Genomic DNA, 7,204 nt, shown 5'->3' with positions numbered 1-7,204 from the left:
TGAGTGGGAGTATTAATTTATTATGTCATGGGAGACTAATTTGTATTATAAAAATAATAATGGAAGTAAATAATAAAGAGATATTTATATTTTATTGTTTATTTATTATGTGTCGTCCGAAAGAATGGACAAGAAGACCCAACGGAGGATGAGAGAGAAAGGGGAAAGAACATTTTATAAATGTTATGTCTGTCTCTTCTTCTGAACAGTGCGTTCATGTTGCATTGTTGTTAATAATGTAAGTGTTTCTGTTGCATAGGTCTGGACCTCGTCTTTGTTTAGGATTCTCCAACCCCACACACGGCCTCTCACTTTTTATAACAACTACTTTAGTACTCGCGTGATGCACGGGTAAACAGTAAATTAATATAATTGAAATAATATATTTTATAAAGTATAATGGTTATTTATATTTTAAAATTTTATAAACAATCAAATTTATATTTAATTTTATTAAGGTTATTGTTATTAGATATGTTGTTAATCTATTATTTACAAAAAATAAAATTATAAAGTAAAAATTTGGAACTGTTAACATAATAAAATATATTTATAATAAATATATTGAAGAATAATTATAAGATTAACTTGAAGTATCACAACAATGTTATATGATAAATGATTTAATAAAAATATGAGAACAAATCAAAGTATTGTTTTAAAATTTAGAAAATAAAATTAAACCCAAAAAATAAAAAAGTATTTAATCTTATGTTTATATATAATTATTTTTTAAAAAAATGTATAAATGATGATTAAGATAAGCATGACATTGGAACACTACCTGGTTATATGCTATTTCTTATACTTATTCCATAACATCATCTCCATCTCTCTCCCTAATTCTCTATGATAATAAACAAATATAGAAGAAAGAAAATGAATATTAATAACAATAGTAGTTACTATACATACTTACATAACATAACTATTTATGTGTAGAACTTATTTAATGAGAATCAAATTAATATGATTGAAATATAGAAGAGAGAAAATAAATATTAATAACCATAATAGTTAATAGATACTTACATAGTATAATTGTAGCTGTGTAGAACTTATCTAATGAGAATCAAAACTAATATGTTTGAAATATATAATATATTTTATAAAATAACATTGTTTATTTAGTTTCAATGATATTCATGTTTTAAAATTTTATAAACAATGAAATATATATTTAATTTTATTGAGGTTATTGTTGTTAGATATGATGTTAGTATATTATTTACAAAAGACTAAACTATGAAGTAAAAATCTAAAACTGCTAACATATTGAAATGCATTCATGATAAATATATTGAAGAACAATTGCAAGACTAATTTGAAGCATTAATGTCATATGATAAATGATTTAATAAAAACATGAGAACAAATTAAAGTATTTATTGGATACATGACCCTTAGCCAAAAAATATAGGGCAGTGCAGAATAATAGCTCTTAATTGAGGCAACCTAGATGCAAGATCCAAACTTGGGTCATTACCAACAGATTGTCCATAAAGGATTATGTCTTCATGCTTGGCGCCATAACTGTCTTCTGGACAACAACCTAGGGAAATTAATGAGGATAGTTGGTATTTTTTTATTAAAAATATAAAGTTTCTATTATTCATCATGGGTAAAAAAAAATCTAATATACTCTTCTTTTTATATTTGCATAAAAAGATAAAGATGATAGTGTTGATGTTATACTTATGCTAAATAGTATACATAAATCCAATTATGCAACCTGACATCACAGAACTTAGAGTGAAAATTTTGACAGCAGGTTCTCTGTTAGTATCACGTCATAGTTGGAATAGAAAGAAAGAAAACCTTAAATAAGATATTTTATGTTTACCTCTAGAATTAAAAGTAAGACATTTGTCCATAATAGCAAGAACAAATATAGATATAAAAGAGCTTTCAAGCAAAGTTAAAAATTATGAATGTTTTTTAAAAGATATGAACTAAATAATCACTTATAGTTCATTGTACCATGTGATAAGAAAAGACTTGTCTATAAAAGAGCTTTCAAGCAATAAGTTAAAAACTAAACATTCTTTTTTCATCGAGTAATGTAACTGAACTAACTGATAAAAGATAAGTAAAAGAAACACTATCGGTGGGATTATAAGTTTTCATATCATCCATAAGCTTTCTCAAACCTATTAGATAAGGTTTATAATTCACAGATGTTGTTTATTCAATGTAGAATGTAAAAGTAAGAATAATCTACCTGTAGTTGACATTTCCTGAATTGATTTATTGAAAAACAATTGTCCCTATTTATGCTCCGAAGATGAAACTTGAGATGATTCAAAATGAAAGAAAGAAACAGGTACAATAAGAGCATAAGCTTTTAATGCTTAGTTTATCCTTAGGTTCAACGTGATAGATATATTGTTCACCATAAATTTTCTTGTGTTCAACACCATACCTTTTTGGTTTCAGTAAAAGAAGTTACAACCATTTCATTGCATTATTATTATTGTTATTATCATCATTATCATCTTGGGGCTTCAGATTTTCATACCATAAGATGGAATACTAATAGTTCATTTATAGGCATCTTAGATACAAGTATTGAACAATAATAGGAGTAAGTACAACTATGGCTTACCCATTTATTTGATTTGTTGTTGTATTCCTAACAAAGATAACCAACAAGTCGGCAAACGTATTATTTCATATCCATCTCTTTTGGCCATCAAGGATCCAACCACCTCCCATTTCAATGCAAAGAAGGAATACATTATTGAAAATTGGAACAATTGACATAATGGAATATTTCTGATTAAAAAGACTGAGTCAAATACAACTGGTAAATAAGATGCATAAGGCATTGGACCTTTGTTGTTGTGGTCTTCAAAGCACTAGCATCACTTCCATAGTCAGGTTCAGTCAAAGCCTACTAAAAATAAAAATAAAATACTATAGTTTTCAAATCATTCAAAACCAAGGAATGTAATTTACCCATCATGCTATAGTTTTCATTTGAGCCAAAGAAGAAAGCAAATACTTTAGCTTCTAAGCTTTAGACCCACACAATGCTATACTTGATGGCCAATCAAAGACATTAAATTTTAGGAAATATGAATAACTAATAGCACAAAGGTTACCATTCATATATTTATTAATAACAAAGAAAAGATATTACCAATAGTGAGCATTGTCAAGGAACAATGAACAAAATAGAAAATGATAAGCAATGAACCAATATTTTTTGCATTTCAAGTATTTTCCTATTTCTATTTTTTATATGACAATAAGCAAGAAAGAGAAGAGAAACATGTCTCAGTCATTGTAGGAGCAGAAACAACATAGATCCATTGTAAATAAATAAATAAATAAATAATTCCAGTAGATGGTCCAATATGAAACATAAAAAAAATTAGATACTATTAATAATTAAACCTCCTAAAAATTACATTCATAGACACAAGCCTCCTAAACATCTCTTACTGCAGACTTGTCCTGTTATTTATTTATTTATTTTTAAAAAATCACAAAAAACTTTAATTGAATTGCTGCAAAAAAAATTGAACATTTAAGAAAGTGAAATAAGAACGAACCTTAGGACAACATTTGCCGTAGTTGGAGCATCGAATGAAAATTCTCATAATCGCTTTGTTAAAAGATATGAAAAGTGTTTCACACATTTGGATCCCATTTTTTCTGAGAAAATAATCGCTTTGTCTCTTTCTTGCTATACTTGATGGCTAGTCAAAGACATTAAATTTCAAGACCGAAGCGAATGAGGAAGGATCTACGACAGAAGGACTGGAGCGGCAAGAAGTTGACGGTGATGGAGCTCGGAACGGAGCAGCCGATACAGCTCAAAAATAACTTTGAACGGAGTAGGTGGTACAAGTAGATTTTGTTTAAAGGAAAGATAAGAAAGAAGAAAGAGGAAGAGGCCTAGAAGAAAGAGTAAGCACTTGGTTAAAGGAAAGGCTGTCTAGTAGGAATTTGAAATTTGAAATTTAAAAAAGCTAATCGCAAGAGGAAGAGGAAGAGGCCTCTTGGGTGGAAGAAAAGGAGAAGCAGAGCTAAAGTATGTAACCCAATTGAAGGTTGATTATTTTATTGCTGAAAAATCGAGAAGTCGACACGTGTGATCAGTGGTCATTGTTTTATTACTAAAGATTAGACTAGCTTGGTGTTTCTCACACGACCTCTCACACTTTTATAATGTATCACACTTTTAAAAAATTCTAATAAAAAATTTAGGTAATTAGGTCTTGTGAGTTCATTAGGATTAGGAGTTTACTTCATATTTCAATGAGAGTATGCTTATAAAAATCCTTAAGCATGACAACGGGGGTGGTCGGGGGCAACTTTTGCTTATCCTGCCCCCGCCTCCAAAAACTGACGGGGCTAGAAATTTTCCCCCCCACCCCACTCTCATCCCCGAAATACATATAAAATATTCTATAAATATTTATATATAAACAACAATCATAGTATATATACAATTTTAGACAACAATACATATATATATATATATATATATATATATATATATATATATATATATATATATATATATATATATATATATATATATATATATATATAAAGGATAGTCAACTCGATTTTTTTCATCAAAATTGGAGTGGGTTCGGGTGGGTGGGTCCCGTTGCCATGTCTATAAATCCTTATATAATTATATTTATATTACTTATAAAAGAATTATCACATCGATTAAAAAATCGAATTCATATTTTGGTAGAATATGAATTTGTTATTTATCAATTGGAATAATCTTTATTGGCTTAAACAATTACAATAATAGATTAAAATAAATTTATATTGTTATTTAATCACAATAATAATTTTCTATTTTTTTTAAAGGGAATAATTTTATATTATTATTTAATTATAATATAGCATAAAATTATTTTACATGTGTATAGTTATTAACTCTTTATAACAACTAAGGTGGTATTTTATTATTGTATCATGTTTTTTTTTTTTTACAAATATCATGTGTTATATAACATAAATATTTATTTGTATTTTACAATTATATTATAGGTTTAAAATATTTATTGATTTTGTATATGATTAATTTTTATCCAAGATTTTGCTTGACTATTAATATATTTTAATGGATCTCTTTTCCTACAATACTATCTTCACCCTAGTCTCAATGATAATGCCCTGGGATCCAAGGCTAGAAGAGACCCAAAAAAATGAAAAATGTCTATATAGTTGTACACTAATTTTTTATATTATTTTGTGGTACTTTTTACAAATGAATTGAAATTATTGTCTATTTTATATGTCATATTTATTCAAAAAATGTCACTATCTTTGATGTGTTATATTTATGTATTAATTTATAATAACTGACATAAAGTGTTTCCTTTTTTAGAAAGATAAAAAAATATAGATCAAAACTCAAATTATAAAAGAATTAAAACTAAAAGTTAGTATTAAAGAAAAATATATGTAAATTTTAATTTGAAATAATGATATTTTATAGATAATAAACGATAGGGTCAAAGCTAATGGCATTTCCTTTGAGGAGGTAAAATCTAAAAATTAAATCAAATTATAATTTTAAAATTAATATTTTAAATTTAATGAACAACTAAAAAAATTAAAATTAAATAATTAACCACATCATAAAAAATAAAATTATATAACGCAAAAAAAGATACAAGATTATGACGTTCAAAACAAAGAAGAGATTTAATTTTTAAAATCCATGGTAGCAATTCAATTATATACAAAAAATCTGTATTATGTTTAGATATCATGTTTAGAGTTGTAAAAGTATAAATGACACTCAAATTTTGTTAAAAAAAATTAATTTTTAACCTAAAAATAATAAGAAAAATATTTTCAACTTCAAATAATGAAATAATATTTTTTTTTATTTCTTTTTTATTAAGATTCATTTAGTAAAAATAGAAAAACATTAAGTTATCAAAAATGATGGTTGTATATTTTTTGGGAGGTGTGATCATCTTGACTCTTGAACCATAAGAAAGATACGAAGAGAAAAAAAAAAGTGAGACATAATAATAGATGTGATAAAAAAAAGAAGAAAGAAATATAAAGAAAATGAAAATAGAGAGAAGGTTATAAGAATAAAATTTATTAAAATATTTTAAAAATATGAAAGAATTGTTTTTGACAGAATATGAAAGGTTTTTATTTTTATTTTTTACAGGATATGAAATAAAGTTTAAGAAAGTTGTTCAAGTATTCTCCAAAACTTAAGGTTACAAAAATAACTAGATATAGTCATTGAGAGTGAATTCAAATTTATTAGAGTAAAGTCCACTGATTATTCTTAAGGTTTTGTGAAATTATATATATATATTTTATTTGTTCCTACCCTAATCCTCCTTAATTTAAAAAAAATGTATATTGATTCTCTCTCTTCTTTTTTTTTTTTTACTAAACATTGACATTCTATTATACACTACACTAATCCTGATTAATTATTTGAAAAATATTACACTAATCCTCCTTAATTTTAAAAAAATGTACATTGATACTCTCTCTCTCTCTCTTTTTTACTAAACATTGACATTCTATTATACATTACACTAATCCTGATTAATTATTTGAAAAATATTACAATCATGCTCCATGTAAGGGAAGTTATTGTAAATGTGAAAAGAGTAGAGTATTTGTATAATTTAACAAAACCTCACAGGTAGTTAGTGTAATATTTATTGAATTTATTATTATAACAGTTTATTTTTTCATAATTTGGAAAATTTAATAGTTTTCAATTTATCACAAACCCAAAAATTCTCATGATAATCAAACCAAAAGTATAATTGAAATATTTAATAAGATTGTGATTAAATTTATGTAAATTTCATTTTTATTTCTTATATATATTATTTAGTATTTTAATTGTTAAATTAAATTTATTATTATTATTATTATTCAAATAAAATGATTTATTATTATTATTATTATATACAAAATTTAGTTTTTCAATCTTTCTAATAATTAATTATTACAAGAAAAATTTGTTTTCACTTATTTACTAATTAATTTGTGATGGAAAACAGAATGAGTAAAGCACAAAAAGATCTTCACTAATGAGCCAAAAACATACCACATGAGAAAATTTGACATTATATTCAACCAAAAACCTTAAGATATTAGGTTTGTGAGTTTTTTTCACTTCTATATTACTTAACTTGTTTATTTCTACTCAGTATGGAACTTCATATTCATACTTGCATTC

The 7,204-nt window shown here is 25.4% G+C and overlaps 1 long non-coding RNA gene across 2 annotated transcripts; it reads right to left on the bottom strand.

Moving 5' to 3' along the window:
- Window positions 1-1,319: 1,319 nt before the first annotated feature.
- On the bottom strand, window positions 1,320-4,012 carry LOC106794879 (uncharacterized). 2 transcript variants are annotated; one of them, XR_001382929.3, is made up of 3 exons: window positions 3,558-4,012; window positions 2,606-2,896; window positions 1,320-1,552 (listed from the first exon to the last, which is right to left on the bottom strand). It is a non-coding gene; the product is annotated as an uncharacterized lncRNA (long non-coding RNA). The 2 variants fall into 2 exon arrangements; XR_005886597.1 differs by having other exon boundaries at window positions 2,606-2,893; window positions 3,558-3,994.
- Between the last annotated feature and the right edge of the window lie 3,192 nt (window positions 4,013-7,204).

Source organism: Glycine max, chromosome 10, assembly GCF_000004515.6.
Source record: "Glycine max cultivar Williams 82 chromosome 10, Glycine_max_v4.0, whole genome shotgun sequence".
Lineage (NCBI taxonomy): Eukaryota > Viridiplantae > Streptophyta > Magnoliopsida > Fabales > Fabaceae > Glycine > Glycine max.
This window is presented reverse-complemented; position numbering and strand designations above follow the sequence as displayed.